At 38.5% G+C, this 21036-nt stretch overlaps 1 protein-coding gene and 1 pseudogene across 1 annotated transcript in view; both read left to right on the forward strand.

Moving 5' to 3' along the window:
* Window positions 1-21036, forward strand: part of LOC149167758 (transportin MOS14-like) — a 215925-nt gene that overhangs the window by 116154 nt on the left and 78735 nt on the right. The gene's annotated exons all lie outside the window — the stretch shown is intronic.
* On the forward strand, window positions 1354-11072 carry LOC149167759 (phosphatidylinositol-3-phosphatase myotubularin-2 pseudogene; annotated as a pseudogene).

Below are 21036 nucleotides of genomic sequence, written 5' to 3' on the forward strand. Positions count from 1 at the left end.
TCTTCTTGCTTCTTAGTCAACAATCTTATACTCCTTATGTGAGCATTTCCTTTTGTTGACCTTCATTGCATTGTAGTACATGCATTCGAGCATGTCATTGGTGAAAGAGATTCTTTAATACTTGATCATGTCATAGGACTATTTCCATGACTCAATAATATACATATGATAACATGACTAAACCAAAGAGATTCTTTCATACTTGATCATGTCATAGGACTATTTCCATGACTCAATAATATACATATGATAACATGACTAAACCTTGATGCATACATACCTCATCTTGGTTCTCCTTTGATCATATTTGCTTCATTAGGTTGTCCTTGGTGTGGCCCTTCTTGCTTCATCTTAGCTTGCTTGCATATCATCCTTTTCTTGAATCCCATAAATGGGATTCCCAATGAGACATCTGTTTTTGTTTACGAATCTTCTTTTGAAGATTCCATCATAGGATCTTGAAGACCCTTATCTTGCAAATGTTTCTGTTATGAATATAATTCATAACAAGTAAATAAATAAAATAAATATAAATATTAAATAATTAAATATAAATTAGGTTAAATAGTCATTAAGTTAAGTGAAAAGGCATGTCTAAAAAACATGCCCATTCACAAAAGGACACCTGCTTAGGTATATAAATGCGGATCCTCATTGTAAAACAATCATTGCATATACATTTATATATATATATATATATATAATAAATTATTATTATTAAATACCTTATGTATTTTAACATATTAAGTCTTCCAAGCTATCAATTTTTTTGTGCTTCAGCATAGTTTTTATGCTCCAGTGGTATCAGAGCCATGGCACACGATATAATCATGTGGGCCTTTGAACGCAGTTCGCCGCACAATATGCCATTACATTCACGTCTTGAATCCATGGAGAATTTTAATAAAATTCAAGAAGTATTTCCAGCATCTAGAAAAATCATATCCTGAAATTAAAGCAGGTATAAAGGAAATTGATAATAATGGAGAAGATTTTGATCAGAATAATGAAAATGAAGATGTAATAGATGATGATGTCGATGAAGATTATGTAGATCAATATGATGATACAGATTTCGATGATTATATTGATGATGAGGAAGTAATCATCAAAAGAGAAGTTGCATTGCCCGAAAATACAACGGATGTGGGACCAGCTTCGAGTTCAAGTGAGGTCAATACGAGAGAACATGACTTATCTTCCTCATCAAATAATGCAATTGCATCGATAGGCTATATTAGTTCGAAAAATGAAATGTTGCAGCCAAAACCTGTGAAAGAGTGTTCAAATGGCCACCCACAATAGGATAGTAAGATTGTACATGAGCATTTGTTTTCTGGAAAGGAAAAAAGGATGAAGGGAAAAGTACTAAACAAGGGCAACAATGAAAAGCAATCTATAGCAATTTGTGTTGTTGTTAAACGACCAATACTCACTGAAAAGGATAAACATATTTATGATAAAAATGAAGATGATGATATATTTGATGAAGATAAAGATTTTAATCATTTGCAGAGGCGTGGGAAGGAATCGAACCCGTTGGATCTGTATGCCTTCAGATGCAATCCCTCCATGCCGAGAGCCTCGGACCCAAATATTCGGTTATCAGAAGAGTATCTCAAGTTTCTCGGCCAAGGCAAAATCTCTAACACTGGCTCGAATACATGGTGGAGAATTAGTTATGTAAATTCGAAGTATAACATCTGCTCAACATACCCGTTTCAGTTTATAGTGCCTTCAAGTATCAGCGACAATGAGATTTCGCAGGCTACAACATTTCGTGCGCATGGAAGATTTCCAGTAATCACATGGTGCCATCTTGAAAATGGAGTCGTGATGGCGTGGTCCTCGTAGCCTATGGTTGGTCGAATGTATAACAAGAGAAGTAGAGCTGATTAAAAACTGGTTGCAGCACTCTACAATGCTCAAAGGTCTCCAGCAATCACACAAAGCTCATATATATTGTCGATGCAAGGTCCAGAACGAATGCTTTGGCCAATGTTGCCAAGGGCGGTGGATCGAAGATCTCTTCCAACTATTCTTTGGCCAAAGTTGTGTATCTAGGGCTTGAGAATGTCCATGTCGTGAAAGAGAGCTTTTCTCGCCTTAGAGACTACTTGGATAAGAGTGGTGTTGCTTCTTCTGATGGGTTATCGTCATTCGAGAGGAAAGGCGGGCAAAATTGGGGAGGCGACAATGTTTCTTCTTCAGCTTTCGGAGATAGCGGTTGGGTAATGCATATTCACAGTATCTTGGCCGCTTCTTCTTGGATTGCTGCACGAATTGCTCTGCAAGGTGCCTCGGTGCTCGTTCATTGCAGTGATGGTTGGGATAGAACTACGCAGGTGGTTTCATTAGCAGGTTTTTGCTTGATCCTTATTATCGGACCTTTGTGGGTTTCCAGGCACTTATTGAAAAGGACTGGCTTGCATTTGGGCATCCATTTGCAGATCGTCTAGGGATGCCACCATTGAATACATCTGCTGCCAATTCTAATCCAACTTCCAGCCCCATTTTTGTACAGTGGGTCGAATGTGATGCGCAAATACTAAGCATGTGCCCAGGCGCTTTTGAATTCTCTTCGGCTTATTTAGTTGAAATTGTGGATTGCGTCATTTCTGGTAGGTTCGGTAACTTTTTGTGCAACACTGAACAGGAGAGGGAACAGGCTCGAGTTGCAGATTCCTCTGGGTGCATGTGGGTTTACTTGACAGATCTTCGGAGGTCATCTGAAAGAAACCAAATTCATGAGCATTATAACATTTTGTATAGTTCTGATGAGCACCGTGGACCTCTGTTGCCTCCACTAGCAGGCTTAACACCGACTCTCTGGTCTCGCTTCCATTTACGGTGGGCTACTCCATTGGAATCACAGTCTGGTTCAGAAATTGAAGCGCGACGCCTAATAGAGCTCCAAAAGGAAAAAGAGAGTGCAGACAAGAATTTGAAACATATGAAACGCTGTTGTAGGTTCAATACTCTGCTGGTTTTTTTTTGGGGGGGGTTGCCGTCAAACGCTGTGACGTTCGGGTTGACATTTTCGGTATATATAATAACTATATATTATATACAATATATGATAATATTTTAAAAATTAAATCAATCATATGATTAAATTATAATATATATATATATATATATATATATAATATATATATATATATATATATATATGTATATATATATATGTGTATATATATATATATATATATATATATATATATATAAAAATCGAAGGGAATATTAGTGATGAGCTACTTGATGAGAGGATGGCCATATTATCCAGATTATATACATCGAGATGCCATACACTAAGTGAGGAAAACCCCCAACGTTAAAACTTTGAGGACAAAGCTTTTGAAGGGAGGGGCTATGTTATGAATATAATTTATAACAAGTAAATAAATAAAATAAATATAAATATTAAATAATTAAATATTAATTAGGTTAAATAGTCATTAAGTTAAGTGAAAAGGCATGTCTAAAAGACATGCCTATTCACGAAAGGACACCTGCTTAGGTATATAAATGCGGGTCCTCATTGTAAAACAATCATTACATATACATTTTTATATATATAATAAAAATATTATTATTAAATACCTCGTGTATTTTTACATTCAAGTTTCCAAGCTATTAGTTTTTTTGTGCTTCAGCATAGTTTTTATTTTTCAGTTTCTTTCTTTTTGATGATGGAGGTCTTCTAAGATTCTTACTTATGATCAATTTTCTTTCATTGTGGATGAGGTCCTTTTCTAGGTATGCTCCTACATGAATATCTTGAGATATATATACCATGTTCCTATATTCTAGAAGATATTTCTAACCATGCATTTTGTTCTATTTATAAATGCTCCTTCTACATGAGTATTTTGAAAATGTATATCATGCTTCTAGATTCTAGAAGATGTTTCTAGCCATGCAATTTTATTCTATTCCTACATGTTCATATACTACTCAAAACTTTGAAAGAAGACTTTAAGTAAAGAGTTTGACTTAGTCATAGTAGAGATTTGGAGGATCTTCTTTCTTTTTGTTCTTTTCTTCTTCTTTCACCTCTTGAGTCATGTGAGCTCCTTCCCTTTTTCTTTTTTTGTTGTTGTCCTTCTTTAGTTTAGGAAAAATCCTTTTGTAGTGTCCATATTCTTGGCATCCATAACATTGGATTTTGGACATATCTTTGTTGTTTGTTCTTCGTGGACCAAATTTTGCCAAATTTTCCCTTTCTCTTGGCCATGGTAGCAAAGGCTTGCTCCTTTGATCCCACATCTTCCTTTGCTTTGAGTCTTGTTTCATTTATCTTGCATAGAGAACACATTTCACTTAGTGGGGTGGTTTCCTTCTTTGCATATGTGCTTGATGTGAAGTTGCCCCAATCCTTAGGTAGAGAATTGAGTACTACAATTGTCATTTCTCTGTTAGACATGACTTCTCCTAGCTCTTGAAGTTGATCCCTCATCTCAGAGATCTTCATGAAGTAGAGAGCTATTCCTTCCTTTGATATCTTCATTTTGTACAATTCATTTCGTAGAGATATCACTTCTCCACTGAGAATAGCTCTACTAGTTTATCATAGATTTCTTTTGATGTTTCAAGTTTGGAGACATAAGGAATGAGAGAGTATAGATTCTATTAGAATCCTTTGAGCTCTTGTCTTATCCTTATTATGCTTGGCTAAGGCTTGAGTTTGTTCCTTAGCAGGAATAGTAACATTCCCTTTGATGTGTTCTAGGAGTTCATTCTCCTTTAGAAGTAAATCAGTCCTCTTCTTCCATGCAAGAAAGTTATTGGTACCTACCAATTTGTTGCTTTCCTTGCAAAAAGACATTGATGTATATTCAGAAGGGGACATATATTTACTTGATAGATTTTGAGATGTAGTGGAATTGCTTTCTCCTTGAATACTTGATGGCTTTCCTTCCTTAGATCTTGATGTTATTCATGTTGTTTTCTCCAAGTGGAATTGCTTGAGATTTGCTTGATGAATTGTAGCTTGATGTAGGTTCTTCTTTGATTTGCTCTTCTTGTAGGTGCCTTTATGTAAGGCTTTTCTTGCTTTGTAGTCTTCCTTGGTGAAAGATAGATGGTAAACCTTCTTGTCCTTGAAGTGATTGAGACTTCTTGGCTAGATGCTTCAACTTTTGTAGATGTCCTTCCTTGATGAGTGTTCTTGAGATTCCCTTTCCTTGATGTGTCACCTTAGCTCTGATTCCATGTTGAAGAATCAAGGGCAATTAGGTGTAGTGTGATTATTCTTGACTTGATAACAATTTGTGGAGTCTTTTTACTTTTTTTGTTAGCTTAATCTTCTTCTTCTTATTATTAATGCATGTATGTGTATTTCATCAAAATGCTACCAAAAACATAAGAACAAGAACACAAGATGTTGGCTCTCTGCTAGGGCCAAAACCTCTCTTCTCTTGAGAAGAAAACCCTTTAGTAAGTTTCTCTTATTGAAGCTTCTTATTGATCAATGCCAAACCCTAGACCCTTGACTAGAATGTCCTCCAAGCACAAGTCAAGTCCTTCCTTCTTTCTGCACTTTGTTCCCCGACACTTCTTTTCCTGACACTTCATCCTCCTTCCAACTGTTGTTAGATCTTGTTGCACTTGCTCTAGAAGAGATACCTTGGATGAGACTCTTTCCTTATGATGATCCCTTCCTTCTCTTCACCAACCAATGGACTTGTATGACTGTAATGGGAGGGCTGTTCGAGCAGCAAAGGCAACCTCTGCTTTGCATGTGTCACTGTAATAGGCATTAGAACAACCCTATTACCTTCCCTCTTCTTCCTTCTTCGCTTGAGTGGGAGGCCCTTTAGGCTTATGTTCTTAGCCCAAATAATGAAGTTTATGTTACTGTGATAGAGGGCTGCTATGACAGCAGAGAGACCCTCTCTTCTTCGCATGTGTGACTGTCTTTTAACCCTAGAACAGACTTCCAAGGCTTTGGTATTTCTTGCTCCTCCTTCACTGCACTTGGAGACCCTTTCTTCGTCCTCCATTCACCCTTTACTTGCCTCCTTACTTCGCAGATTTCAGAGATATGAGTGTGTTCTATTTAGAGGAGCAGACAACCTCTATATATAGTGGACTGTCCCTCCTTTAGGCCGACTTGACATATATATTGCTCGGATTGCTCCTTTGATGGTGCCTTTGCTTTGTTGGAGACTTGACTTTGATTGGAGGGATATTCTTTGACTCTTATACAAACATATACATGGTGCAACTGCTCTTAAGGTCTTCAACATTTTCTTTTGATTATTTGACTCACCTATAGGACTTTAAATGTGCTAGACCTATTTCAATGAGCAAGAAACACATATGAAGACCGAACCTATTTACATTTCCTTCAACATTTTCCACCATCACTATCTTCATAATGTGAAACTATCTCTACTTGCGATCTAGCCATTGGCACTTCACTTAAATGCCTTGCAGCTCCTACCGAAGTCTCTTTCTTTACTTCAAGTTCATTTCAGTGTGATGAAGAGTGCTCTAATATCACTTGTCGTGGTAGTGTTGGTTACGAAGAGCACCAAATTTGTTTAAAAATAAGCTTTTTAATCACCTTTCCTTTAGAAAGTGGTGGAGAGTATGCTTTCATACCACCTATCATAAACCTACAATATCCCCAATGCAAATTTGACTTTCTCCCAAGTTTGTTTTGTCTCTTGAGGTCATGTGACACTACTTGCATCGACTGCAAGGATTTGGCCAACTTGCACCTACTCTACGTAGACTATGTCTCTTCACTTAAGGTCTACTTATAACTTCGCCTTAAGCTACAATTTGTCAAATGAATAAGGCCCCACTCAATAATGTTCATTGACACATACAACTACAACCTTTTAAACATTGTAGGAATACTCTAAAAGCTTAGTCGATATTTCGATACTTAGTCAGCATAAAGCAACACAAGGAACAAAACATCTAGCAATCGTAAAGAGTCAACAACACACATGTATAGGCAGAAACTAAGACAGGTACCTTTAGCTTTGTTATATGAAGAATTCCATAAATATACACCAAGGGAGTTGTGGCCTACTACTTGCAACTCTATTATAGATGTATAGTGGGTTTTATGCAATATTGCCTTCTACTTTCTAAGTTACTACCCAATAGACTTGCACAATCCAACCTCTAAAGCAACCATAGGCCTACCTCCTATAGGTGTGCCTTCTTCTTCTTCTTCTTCTTACTATGCATGTGTGTTTAATGGATGTGCATCAAAAAATTGCATCATGTGATTGCATTCTATGGTTGCTTGTGCTTGAAGGTAGATCTATTATCCATAACAAACATGCAAACCCCAAGTGTGGACTACCCAACTCCTTGGTTCCACGTGTAGCCTAACCACTCATGTCTATAAAAGCCAATCAAGCTCTTTATGTCAATCTTGTCCGTCATCAAGTTCCCTTCCAAGCTTCCGGTTACCCACAAAATCTAGCACCCTAGTGCTAGGCCGCATTAGATCCCCAGTAACATTGGGATCCACCACCATTTTCGTCTCAATAGAAAATTCCCTTACTATTTTGTGGGCATATTTTATCCCTACAAGGGAGGCTTCCCTGACAGGTTTTGGAGATTAAGCAATCCAAGGATTCCTACGCTAAATACCCTCCGAGGATCTTGCTATATGGACACCCCATAGTAATCTTCAACAATGTATGGCTCTGGGTGAAATGAAGTAGTGATGTCAAAGAACAAATGACTTAAAATAGGCCTCGAAGATACTCAAACATATTCCCAAACACATGCTACTCTGAATTTAATGATTTACAAAAAGTATAGTGTGACAGAGAAAGGAGGATAAGCGCCTTGGCTCATCCATAAATTTTTTGGCATATGGAGTCAGACAAGGAGTGATTCAATGGATGAAGACCTTGGATAGACTGGGAAAGAGAGAAGGATAACTTCTCAATCTAACCCTAGCCACTTTCCAAACTAGGAGACTTAAGGTCAAGGAATGCAATCTTGTTTCCTTGATGTGTTAGTTTTTGTAGCCTTGGAGGTGTTCTAGTCTCAAAACTTTGTGGAGAGGCTAGAATATGGGAATTGTCCGTAACCCATAAATCGTTTCTTGAAATTCCACCTAGAAGTGTCTCAATTAGATTATTAACCTATTTTTTAATGCTTCCTAAGTCTAAACTTAGGAAAATTGGTTAATTAATCAGAATTAATTGAGATAAGGTGTGAATCATCTAGAAACTCACACGGATCAACAAGAAATTAATCTGGGTCCTGGATTAAGTTTTAATCTTGGTTTTTGGTGCTCCAACAGAGGATTATAATAAGAAGTCAATGGGTGGATGGAGAACACACTTGAGACACTTGTGAAAACCACAGAGAGTTCAATTTCTTTGGAGGGTTCGATCTTCCAGAGAGCCAACAGTGCTGGAAGAGTTCGAGCTTCAGTAGGGAAGTAGAGATAAAGAGGGGCAGAGACAGTGAGGCTGGAGGAAGCTACCCAAATCCGGTGAGTGCATTTGTAGAGAGGTAGAGATAACCAAAATGAGGTTGATGCAGGGGCTACGTAGAAGCCTCTAGAGGCAATTCAAGTTTGCTAGAGAGAAGCCAAGTTTTAGTTCTGGAGGCCAGGAAAGGGTTCCAGAAGTTCGGAGAGACAGTTTCTTAGCCAGTTGTTAGAGGATGACTATAAGAGCAGCTGATTTCGGCTAAGTGTAGAAATGATTGTGTTAGGGTGACGCAGGCCTGTGTAAAACTAGTTTGGACGAATCACTTGGAGCTGTAGTCAGAGCCTAGATTTTCCTATGGGGTGAGAAAAATTCCTCACTAGATTTTTGCCAATATTTTTCTTTGTAGGATAACCAGATTCAGCATCTAGTTGTACTCAGATTTTCTCTCACTTTTGCATAATAATAAAACCCTCAGCTACTATATTGGTTTTCCCAAGTTTCATTTTTCTGGGGACATTTGTCCAAAAATAACTGCGCTAATTCTTATGTGTCTGTGTGCTAGTATTTTCTCAATTTCCAACTATTTTCTTCGCAATTTATTGTGAAGGTTGTAGTGTGAATTATTTGGTATTTGTCGTAGCAGATAAATTGTTAAATTAGATTAACAATTAGAAAAATAATTTCCAGTTGCTGCAATAGGATTTCAGATTTGAAATCTTCACATGGTATTGGAGTGTGAGTGATTTGTCGAGAAGCTTGAAAGCGGAGAAGGGAATTTCACTATTCAGAGGGAGCAACAGGCCGAAATTCTTAGAGGTTGTGCAATACCTACACAGGTAGATTGAATTGTTGGACAAGGGTTCGATTTTCAGTTGCAAGTTGTCAGAAAAATCGATTTGCCTAGAATAGTGATTCCAACAGTCAGAGGGAGGAACAACAGCTCATATTTTCATGGAGTAGATTCCTTGGTTGGATGTAGAGGTTTTTGCAGCACTTTGCAGTAGCAGAACCAACTTTGTATAGAGTATGACTACAAGAGCAGCTGATTTAGGCTGAGTGTAGAAAGGATTGCATTAGGGTGACGTAGGCCTGTGTAAAACCAGTTTGGATGACTCACTCAGAGCTGTAGTCAGAGCCCAAATTTTCCTATGGGGTGAGAAAAATTCCTCACTATATTTTTGCCAATATTTTTCTGTGTAGGATAGCTAGATTCAGCGTCCAGTTGTACTCAAATTTTCTCTCACTGCTGCATAATAATAAAACCCTCAGTTGCTATATTGGTTTTCCCAAGTTGCATTTTTCCGGGGACATTTGTCCAAAATTAACTATGTTAATTCTTATGTGTCTGTGTGCTAGTATTTTCTCAGTTTCTAGCTATTTTCTTCGGCAATTTATTTGTGAAGGTTGTAGTGTGAATTATTTGGTATTTGTCGTAGCAGATAAATTGTTAGATTAGATTAACAATTAGAAAAATAATTTCTAGTTTCTGCAATAGGATTTCAGATTTGAAATCTTCACATGGTATTGGAGCGTGAGTGATTTGCCGAGAAGCTCAAAAGCGAAGAAGGGAATTTCGCTATTCAGAGGGAGCAACAGGCTGAAATTCTTAGAGGTTGCACAATACCTAAACAGGTAGATAGAATTGTTGGACAAGGGTTCGATTTTTAGTTGCAAGTTGTTAGAAAAATTGATTTGCCCATAATAGTGATTCCAGTAGTTAGACGGAGCAACAACAGCTCGGGTTTTCACTGAGTAGATTCCTTGGTTGGACGCAGAGGTTTTTCCAGCACTTTGCAATAGCAGAACCAACATTGAGTGGAAGAGAAAAGCACATACACAGGGAAAACTTCTTTCAGGGGACTTTGAGTTTTAGAAGTTTGATTTTCTAGCAGATTGGTAGTAGTTGAGAGAAAATTTCCTCACTCCCGAAGGGAGTGTGAGTAGCAGATCCAATAGCCAAGCAGAGGGAAGAGGGAGTTTTCGACAATTTCAGAGAGGCCACAACTGGGCTTAGAGATCAGGATAGGTTGGACGGAGCCTCCAACTATGTCATTTGGTAGGATAGGATGTCCTTCCTTCTAGATTAATATGGCCTAAAATCCTATGTGGACAATGTTGTAGTAGTACCCCAGGATGCGGATCAGCTGAAGGAGTACATAAGAGAAATGGCGAAGGCGAAGCAGATGCTCTTGGATGGAGTTCGAGAACACATTGTCTCATATGTAGCTGGAAAAGGGATTGCCAAGGAAATTAGCTGGCAAAGGAATTGCCAAGGAAATGTGGGATTCTCTCACCACACTATAGAAAAGTTCTTTCGAGCAGCAAAAGATGTTTCTTTAGGAGAAGCTGAGAAGCATAAGGATGTAGAAAGGTGAGAGCATAGATGGCTTCCTTACGAGGATTCAAGAGGTCCGTGATTAGCTAGCAATTGTTGGGGAGGCGCCCCAATCCACAAAGCTTGTACAACTAGCACTAAACAATGTCTCAGAGAATTGGTAGGTGTTTGTCTAGAGTATCTTGGGCAGAGACACATTGCCAATATGGGACAGGATGTGGTCTGATCTACAACAAGAGGCGTTGAGGCGTGCTCTGTTGAAGAGTACCATCAACGGAAGTAGTAGCAGGGGCGTGAAGAGTGAGAAGGAAGAATAAAATGTGGCCCTGGCATCCAAGGGTCCCAGTTAGGGGCACAAGGAGAAGAAGTAAAAGGAGGACTTGTCAAGGGTCAAGTGCTTCAGATGTGGTGAGTTCGGTCACTACAGTGCGCAAGGTCCTCTTAGGAAGAAGGACAAGTAGGAGAAGCAAGACCAGGTGACATCGTCAACCAAGATAGACAAGTTGTCCTCTAGGTTGGAGGAGGACTTCACTATGATGGAAGCCATACCTCCAGGAATGAGGTGGTGCAACTTGGAGCTGTAGTCCCAGGGATTGCGGAGATTGGGCAGGGTCCATTAAGGAGTCCACCTCATGGTTCATTACCTAGATACGGGGGCCCACAATATTTAGTATCAGGATGGATCAGTGTCAGTTGGTGTAGTCAAATTCCAGAGTGACAATTGCAGACTAGTTGCAGTTAGGTGTCGAGGAGCGAAGAGTAGTGTTGACAGTAGAGTAGGAGGCTTAGTAGCAGAATCAACAACAACACAGATTCTTTAGTGGACAGTGCAGATACTTGTAGTAGTCAGGAATCAGGAGACAGATGTAGTAGGCATAGATGATTCAGTATTTTGGATGCTTCTTAGTTGTAGTAGTCGCAGTTGTAGCAACAAAAAATGAGAGGGAGTTGCAATGCAGATGTAAAATGGGAAACAATGTCAATAGAAACACAGATGTAGCATTACAGTTGCGCACTGGTTGGTCGGTAGTAGCAAGCAGTCACAGTGGCCAGACACCAGCAACGTGATAGAGGGTGATACAGAAAGAAGGTGTTGTAGCCTTACAAGACTAAAACACCTTCTTCGCTAAGAGGGAGTGTTAGTTTTTGTAGCATCAGAGGCGTTCTAGTCTCAAAACTTTATGGAGAGGCTAGAATACAGGAGTTCTCCATAACCCAAAAATCGTTTCTGGAAATTCCACCTAGAAGTATCTCAATTAGATTATTAACCTATTTTTTAATGTTTCCTAAGTCTAAACTTAGGAAAATTGGTCAATCAATCTGAATTAATTGAGATAAGGTGTGAATCATCTAGAAACTCACATGGATCGATAGGAAATTAATCTGGGCCCTTGATTAAGTTTAATCTTGGCCGTTGGTGCTCCAACAAGGGAGTATAAGAAGTTGTCGATGGGTAGATAGAGAACACACTTGAGACACTAGAGAGAACCACAGAGAGTTTGATTTCCTTGGAGAGTTTGATCTTCCAGAAAGGAAATAGCGCTAGAAGAGTTCGAGCTTCAGTAGGGAATCAAAGATAGAGAGGGGCAAAGATAGTGAGGCTGAAGGAAGCTTTCTAGATCCGACAAGTACATTTGTAGAGAGGTAGAGATAGTCACAGTGAGGCTGACGTAAGGGTTGCGCACAAGCCTTTAGAGGCAATTTGATTTTGCTGGAGAGAAGTTGAGTTTTAGTTCCAGAGGCCGAGAAAGTGTTCTAGAAGGCCGGAGAGACAATTTCTCAACTAGTGGCAGACAGGAAGGCTACAAGAGCAACTGATTTAGGCTGAGCGTAGAAAGCACTGTGCTAGGGAGACGCAGGCTTGTGCAGAAGCAGTTTGGACGGCTCACTTGGAGTTGCAGTTAGAGCCGGGATTTGCGTGTGGGGTGAGGGAAATTCCTCACTAGATTTTTGCCAGTGTTTTTCTCTGTAGGATAGCGAGATTTCCTCTCACTGTTGCATAATAATAAAAATCTTTGCTACACCAATTTTCCCAAGTTGGGTTTTTCCGGGGGCATTTGTCCAAAAATAACTGTGTTAATTCTTATGTGTGTGTGTTAGGGTTTTGTTAGTTTCCGATATTTTCTTTCGCAGTTTATTTGTGAAGGTTGCAGTGTGAATTATTTAGTATTTGTTGTAGCAGATAAATTGTTAAATTAACTTAACAATTAGAAAAATAATTTCTAGTTGCTGCAATAGGATTTCAGATCTGAAACTTTCATATGATGGATATGGCATTTTGCATATGAATAAAATAGAGTTCTTAAGAGATGTAGCATTTATTAAGAAGGATAAAAAACCCTAATTCAACAATTATAGTAAAATGCAAGGTACCTTTTGTAATATCCATAGGGAATTTTTCCCTTAGGGCTATAAAACATATGATAAATTGTACCAATATTATTGTGTTTATTCCAATATTAGACAACAATGATATTAAATGCACAATAGTGTAGGAAAATAATAGATTTCATCATCACATCAATAGCTCACAACAACAACAACCACAAATTCACATTATTATTCTTAGTGTTTGTGCACCAACATTCCTAGTTGTACAATACTTATCAATTCATAAACAGTGATAGTTTCTTTGTTGCACACTACAACACTTTACACAAGAATCATAACCACAATCAAAAGACACCGAAAACTAACTTACAAGTTCATTTTACAAATAAAACTAGCAGATAAATTGTTAATTTATCAATTAGAAAAATAATTTCTAGTTGTTGCAATAGGATTTCAGATTTGAAATTTTCACATGATGGATATGGCATTTTGCATATGAATAAAATAGAGTTCTTAAGAGATGTAGCATTTATTAAAAAGGATAAAAAACCCTAATTCAACAATTATAGTAAAATGCAAGGTACCTTCTATAATATCCATAGGGAATTTTGCCCTTAGGGTTATAGAACATATGACAAATTGTACCAATATTATTGTATTTATTCCAATATTAGACAACAATGATATTAAATGCACAGTGGTGTAGGAAAATAATAGATTTCATCATCACATCAATAGCTCACAACAAATGATTCTTAGTGTTTGTGCACCAACATTCCTAGTTGTACAATACTTATCAATTCATAAGGGTGATAGTTTCTTTGTTGCACACTTCAATGCTTTACACAAGAATCATAACCACAGTCAAAAGACACCAAAAAATAGCTTACAAGTTCATAAATTTGCTGGTTGCCTCAGGAAATGCCATATAGATTCTTTGTTGCTCAAAGTCCTCCTCCTTTGACCAATCTGCTGCCCCAAAACAGGCGTTCGGCTACCAATGTGAAGGTTTTGTTGTCCTGAGATTGCCATAGCAGAATCCTATATCAAATATTGCCTTGAAATAGTATTGCCTTGAAATAGCCTTCACGCTGCAACAAGGGCTACTTGTAGTCCAAAGTAAGGTTGTCGCTACCTCAATAGTGCTATTGAGTTGCTCCTTGAGTCAATTCACCAAAACATCCTTCCGCCATAGGAGTAATTCAGAGGGCTTGTGATGTCGAAAGGAGGGCTATGCTGCCCTAGAACTGCCCTAACCAATCCTCAATACCACACAACAGCCTCTTTATATCTTAGTTGAGGGTTCTGCTGCCCTAGAGATGATACAAAGTGACCTATGTTGCCCTTGTTGCCTTCAACCAGGTTTTGAGGGATCCACTGTCCCAAACTACCTTGTTTCATTGGACAAGAGGCTCAATCTGCCTAGATGTCTTGGATAAAGGCCTTAGGGTGCTTCATTGCCTTGGACAAAAGTCTGAATCTATCTTGCTGCCCTATTGCAACCTTAGATTGGGAGAAGGTGCCATTGAATGTCCCCTAAAGGAAATTATCCCATAGAAATATCCTTTCCAAAAAAAACAGATAAAAGTGCCTCAGAAAATTATGCCAAATAATACAGATAAAGAGAGGGGATTGGCTAGGGTGGTATCATCACCACCAAAACCAATCAAAGGAAAAAGGAGTCTTAAAACCCTTAGAGCCTCAGTTCGCAAAACAAAATTATCCAATCAACCATGATGAGAATAGTGATTCTCCTCTTATTTATAGACTCTCTTTGGGGTATCTTTTCTTTATTTTAATTTGAGGGGTTACAAGTTTCCCTCCACTTAGCCCCAATTTTGGCTTCCTTCACAAGTTTTGCCCCAATTACCCCAATTTACCCAATGTTGCCCCAAAAGCATTGGATAATGGGTTTCCCCCTTTATCATTGACTATAGCCTATGGGGTTGGATAGGTTACTTCGTCCTCCATTGGGAAATTAATTAGTAGGGAACATTACAGTCCCTCATTCCCGATATTGTTTGTCCTCGAGCAATTGCAAGTTCAAATGTTGCAAAATTTGTCCCCCTGTTTTCAAAAATGAGGATCTCTCATCCTTCCACTCCACTTTCAGATTAGCAGTTCTCCGTTTGCACTATTCAGCCTCCTTTTGCATAGCCCCAAGACAAGTCTTGGGAGATTGTGACTCTCTCTCTACATCTATCAATTTTTCGTTTTGTACTATCTAGATTAAGTGCGTACTGTTGACCATCTTCAGTAACCTTTCCAATTTGATTCAAGTGAACCATCACTTGTTCTTCAAGACACATAATCTTTTGCTTATACATTTCAACTAAAGTACCAACCTATTGTAATTGATTTGCTGTATCCTTTTTTCCATAGGAAGAGAACTTTGGACTTGCTTTTCCTTTGCACTCTCTAATACAAGCTTGGTATTGTAATCATCTCTCTCTGTTATCTGTTGAAGTGAACGTTGATTTTGAGTTTGCATTTTTCCAATAGTCTCAATTTTAGCTATATAGGCTTCTTCATTTTCAGCTCTCATTTCAGCTTTCAGGGTTTCAGTGAACTCCAATATGGCCCTCTCTGTAGCATCAAGCTTTTGCCTTGAGTTAGATATCTCAGCTTCAGCAACAACTATAGATTTTCCACGAAATTTTGCCACTGCTATGATGAACAAACTGAAACTGATTTCAATTCACCAAAACATAGAATTTTTGTACTCTAGATAAGCAACAGAATAGAAACAAAGATAAAACACAGTCACACAATAACACAATATTTTTATAAGGAAACGCAACTGGGAAAACCCTCTACTTGCTGTAGATTTTATTGATAGAGTTAAAGCAATTAGATCTCTTTACATAGGAATCTATTTCACTAGAAAACTCATTGTTCTCACTACTTACAATAGCTTGAAATACCCTATAACAACTATGACCCAACTCCTCCTTGCTAACGACATTCTTGGCCTTCTTTTCTTGCACATAGGTCTCCACTGTTGGCTCAAATTCACTGCACACAAGCTTCCTTTGGTTGGCCCAAATTCTCTGTGCACAACCTCCTATTCTCTAGTGCTAAGGTCCTCCTATAATTTAGGACACAGCCCCTAACACTTAGTGCAAATTGGCAGCAAGGAATTCTCTCTATGCTCTACATATTGGCTCCTCCAAATACACATCCACAGCAAGAATCTCTCTCACAAACTCGTGAGCTATTGTCTTGTCTCACAACCTTGAACACAAAACAATTGTTGAATTTTGTGTTGTCCTCAACAATTCAATCCAAGTTATAATTAAAAAATTATAATTAGACAATTACAAATTTGGAATTGCAGTTGTTCTTAACTGGTTAATTGAGTTCAAATTGAACTCAATCCAATCATAACTTGGAGTTTATAAGTCATCCTTGCCTCAATCTATACTGAAGCTCCCAACTCGTCTTATCCCAAATTCGAGCTGCCACCTGGAAACCCAATTAACTAACCCTCCAACTCCATGCATGAATCCACTAACTCGTTCATCTCCACGAACTCGTAATTGGAAAAAAGGAAGACACCTCATTGTCTTTCTTGACTAAGACACAAGTCAAAAAGGCCTTTGTTGCCATTTTCAACACTCCCTCTTAGTGAGGAAGGTGCTTTTGGAAGAACCTCATCCACCTGGATTTGTCTCCAATACTATCACGTTCTTTGTTGCTGCAACTACTCCCTCCAAACTAGAAGACTTCCCTGCTTTCTTCTGTGGAATTTGATTTGAAGACCTATTCTTTCCAACCATGCTCTACGAGTCTATCACTTCAGTCATAAGTGCCATGTATCCTGTGTACCTCTGTGATTGCTTCCTCTGGCAGAAGTTGATACTGGAAGATTCAACTATCTCTTGATGTCCCTTAAACGAATCTTTTGCCCACTTTGCTCGAACTCTCCCTATACTGGGAGTCATTGACTGAGTTTCTTCCTCCACTCGCTCTGGGCTATTATCCTCATCATCCTGCTAATCGACCCAACTTCCAACTAGCCAAGGCTCAAACTAAGATACTAACTGAGGCTCCATCTTGAGTAGCTTCTTCTCAGGTATTCTAATATGCTCTTGCTCTAAGGACTCTCTCAAAGCTCTTCTCTCCTTAACCATCACTTCTCTACTGTGCACACTTCCTTCCTTGTTGCTCAAGGTTGTACCCCTCTACGTGGAACTTGTAGAGATTCTTCATCCTCACACGTATCGGCTTCTTACATACAGAAGCTAAGTGTTGGAGGTAAGCCTTACCTTTGTTGAAGATGACATCATAACCCTTGTCCTCAAGGGTAGTTACCGAGACAAGATTCTTCTTTAATCCTATGACATCTCTAAGATGAAGAGGATTACCTGACTCCCTTTGAAAATTGATAGGTACAAATCCTCTAGCTACATACATGCCATCATCTCCTAGCTCAACCTAAAACTGCGTGTCCTCCTTCAGGTGGCTGAAATTCTTCTTGTTCTTGGTCATGTGGAAGGAAGCTCCTGAAGGCTAAATCAATATACCATACATTGTTGTTTGTTGAGCTTGCCATGCAAGCTATCAACGAGAAATATTTCTCTAATTGGGCAGAAAATGCATCTACCTCTATTGATGTAGCTACATGATCCTTCTTGGAATCCTCCTTTTGATTATGACACTTAGTGGCATAGTGTCCAAACTGATGGAAATGGAAGCACTTGATCTTGCTTAGATCCTTCTTCTTCTCGCCCTTTTGACTGGACTCAACCTCTCCTTGGCCCTTTTTTCCCTTGGATTTTCCTGCTAGGGCAAGGTTCTCCTCGTCCTATGTCTTTGTTGATCTTCCATCTCTGGTCCCTCTCTGGATTTCTTCCTGAACGTAGTCAACTCATAGATTTTCCCGACTAGGAAAATTTTCTCTTCCACTTATTGCATCCTGGAAGCTATACCAAGACTTATGGAGTCCTAGTAATGCAAAACTCACCAAGTCGCTCTCTGGTATAGTCGCACCCACACCACCTAGCTCATCATGAACCTGAGTGAACTTTGAAAGATATGTGACAATGAGCTCATCTTTGTTCATCCAGATACTTCTTAACTTCTCTTTGAGAGAAAACTTCTTGGAATCAATGGAACCTTGATACAGTTGTAAGATGGCTTGAAACATCTCATATGTTGTCTTATTCTCATATACATGAGGAATAATATGGTCTTTGACCCCCTCTCGAATGATCCTCTTTGTTTTGATATCATTCTTAGTATGTTGGGCCAACTATCGGGGATCTTGAGGTGGCTGTATATGTTGATTTCTGGTAGAATTGGATGTGCTTTAAGCCTCAAAATTTGCGGGGAGGATTGGACACATGTATCCACAATACCTAGAAATCGTTTTGGGAAATTCCACTCGGAGACAGTTTTATTAAAATAATTAATTATTTTTAATGGAGGTGTTAGAAATATGAATTTCTAATTTTGCTGTTTAACTGTAACAATACACCAGATTCCTGAATGTACTATATATATATATTATTATTAATTGATAAAATTGAATGATGATTACAAGGCTGAGGCGGTGCTCCTTAAATAGGAGTTGACTGGCCATGCCTAATCAGAAAGACATGTCCCTTGGGGACTAATGTCTCTTCATTTAGCTAATTATTTGTTAATTAATTGATTATACTTAATAATTTATTTATTTATTTAAATAATATTTTAATATTTTAATTAATTGTTATGAATTTAAGTTCATAACATTCCCTTCCCCTTAAGATGCTTTGTCCTAAAAGCATAGGTAGGCCTGGATGTTGATGTAAGAAATGTTTTGATTCCTGAATCGTCCTCTGGTAACCTCTTCCATTTGATGAGGTATTCCTTTATTGTCTTGGATCGTAAAACCTTTTCTCGGGTAGCGAGTACACCTTAAGGTTCAAGGACTATTCTTCCTTCTTCATCGGTCTCTCGTATTTCTGTTTGTGCTATTTGGTTTTTCCCTAATACTCTTTTGAGACTTGATACGTGAAAGGTATTATGGATTCGACAGTTGTCCGGTAAATTTAACCCATAAGATACACTACTTATCTTTTTGATTATCTGATACGATCCATAATATTTAGGTGACAATTTATTCTTCCCTTGTTGTTTAGTGATAGTTTCTTATAAGGTTGGAGTCTAACAAATACCCAATCTCCCTCCTCGAACTCTCTTTCAGAGTGGTGTTGTTCGTCTTGTTGTTTCATTCTATTACGATCCATGGTTAGATTTTCTTTTAGTAAGTTGATGATCCTTTGACTTTCTCCTAGGTAGTCTTTAACTGTTGGTACCCTAGAATTAAGGAGTAAATTACCTCCACCTGGGTGGCTCGTAACCATTTAAGGCTTGGAAGGTTGTCATCTTAGCTGACGTGTGGTACATGGTATTATACCACCATTCTGCCAGGTGTAGCCACTGTGTCCATCTGTTTTGTTTATCTGTAATGAAACAATGAAGATATGTTTCCAAGCATTTATTAACAATTTCGGTTTGCTCATATGTTTGGGGGTGATAGGCCGAACTCATGTTGAGGGATATTCTTGCTTGATGGCAGAATTCCCTCCAAAATTTTCCTTTAAACCTTACATCTCTATCGCTGACGATGACCTTAGGAAACCTGTGTATTTTGTAAATATTTTTACAAAGCACATCAATGATTTGTTTAGTTGTGTTAGTCTTTGTAATAGCCATAAAGTGGGCATATTTAGTGAGTCCGTTGACTACTACAAATATTTTATCCTTTCCGTCAGATGCAAGTAGTCCTTCAATTAAATCCATCGAAATCTCCTCCCACTTCTGATTTGGAATGTGTACTGGATGTAGTAATCTTGGAGTTCGAACATTTTCGCTCTTGTTTCTTTGACAAATATCACATTCTGCAACATATTTATGAATTTCCTTGCTCATACCCTTCCAATAGAATGATTGTCGCATGTTGCAGCAAGTCTTGTAGAATCCGACATGTCCAGCTGTTGGCGAATTGTGAGACTCTTAGTATTTTCACCTTAAATTTGGATGCGGGTGTTAGGTAAATTCTACGCTTGTACCATAAGATGTCATTTTTCTGCTCGAAGTTGGTATACTGACTGATATTGTTAATCATGGAGTCACAATCCTTATCCTTGGCATATTCAGCTCGTATTTTGTCCAACCATTCCGGAACAACTATCATGGCGGCACATGTTGTGTGGTTGTCATCCTTGTATGAGAGTGCATAAGCTACGACATTCTCCTTTCCCTTCTTGTGTAATATTTCTAAGTCGAAGGCTGACAACTTCTCCATCCACTTCTGTTGTTCTGTTGATAATGTCTTTTGTTGTGAAGTAAGAACTGAAGACTATTGTGGTCGGTTCAGATTGAAAATTTACTTCCAAGCAAATATTCGCACCACTTCGTCAAGGCATGTATGATGGCGAGCATCTCCTTTTGGTATGTCGATTTTAAGCCTTCTCGTTTATTAAGTTTCTTGCTTTCAAATGCTATAGGGTGGTTGTCCTGCATTAATACAACTCCAATTCCAAACCCAGAAGCATCACATTCGACTACGAACGGTTTGGAGAAGTCAGGAGTTGCTAGTACTGGTGTGGTTGACATCACTTCCTTTAATTTCTCAAAACACTTGTCTGCTTGGCCATTCCACTGAAAAGTATTCTTCTTCAATAAATTGGTCAGGGGTGCTGTCAAGTGTGGATAATTTTTTATAAATGTTCTGTAATACCCTGTTAAACCTGAAAATCCCCTCAGCTTGGATATGTTCTTGGGTTTGGGCCATTCGTTGATTGCCTTGATTTTGTTGGGATACACTTGGACTCCTTCCCTCGATATAATGTCCTTGGTATTCAACTTCCTTTTTCCCAAACATACATGTTGATAGCTTGGCGTAAAACTAGTTCCTTTCCAAAGCAGACAATACTTCTTCCAGATGTTTGAGATGTTCTT

The sequence above is a fragment of the Pinus tabuliformis genome, chromosome 5_1, assembly GCF_031772625.1.
Source record: "Pinus tabuliformis cultivar Carrire ecotype Pingquan chromosome 5_1, CPIR1, whole genome shotgun sequence".
Lineage (NCBI taxonomy): Eukaryota > Viridiplantae > Streptophyta > Pinopsida > Pinales > Pinaceae > Pinus > Pinus tabuliformis.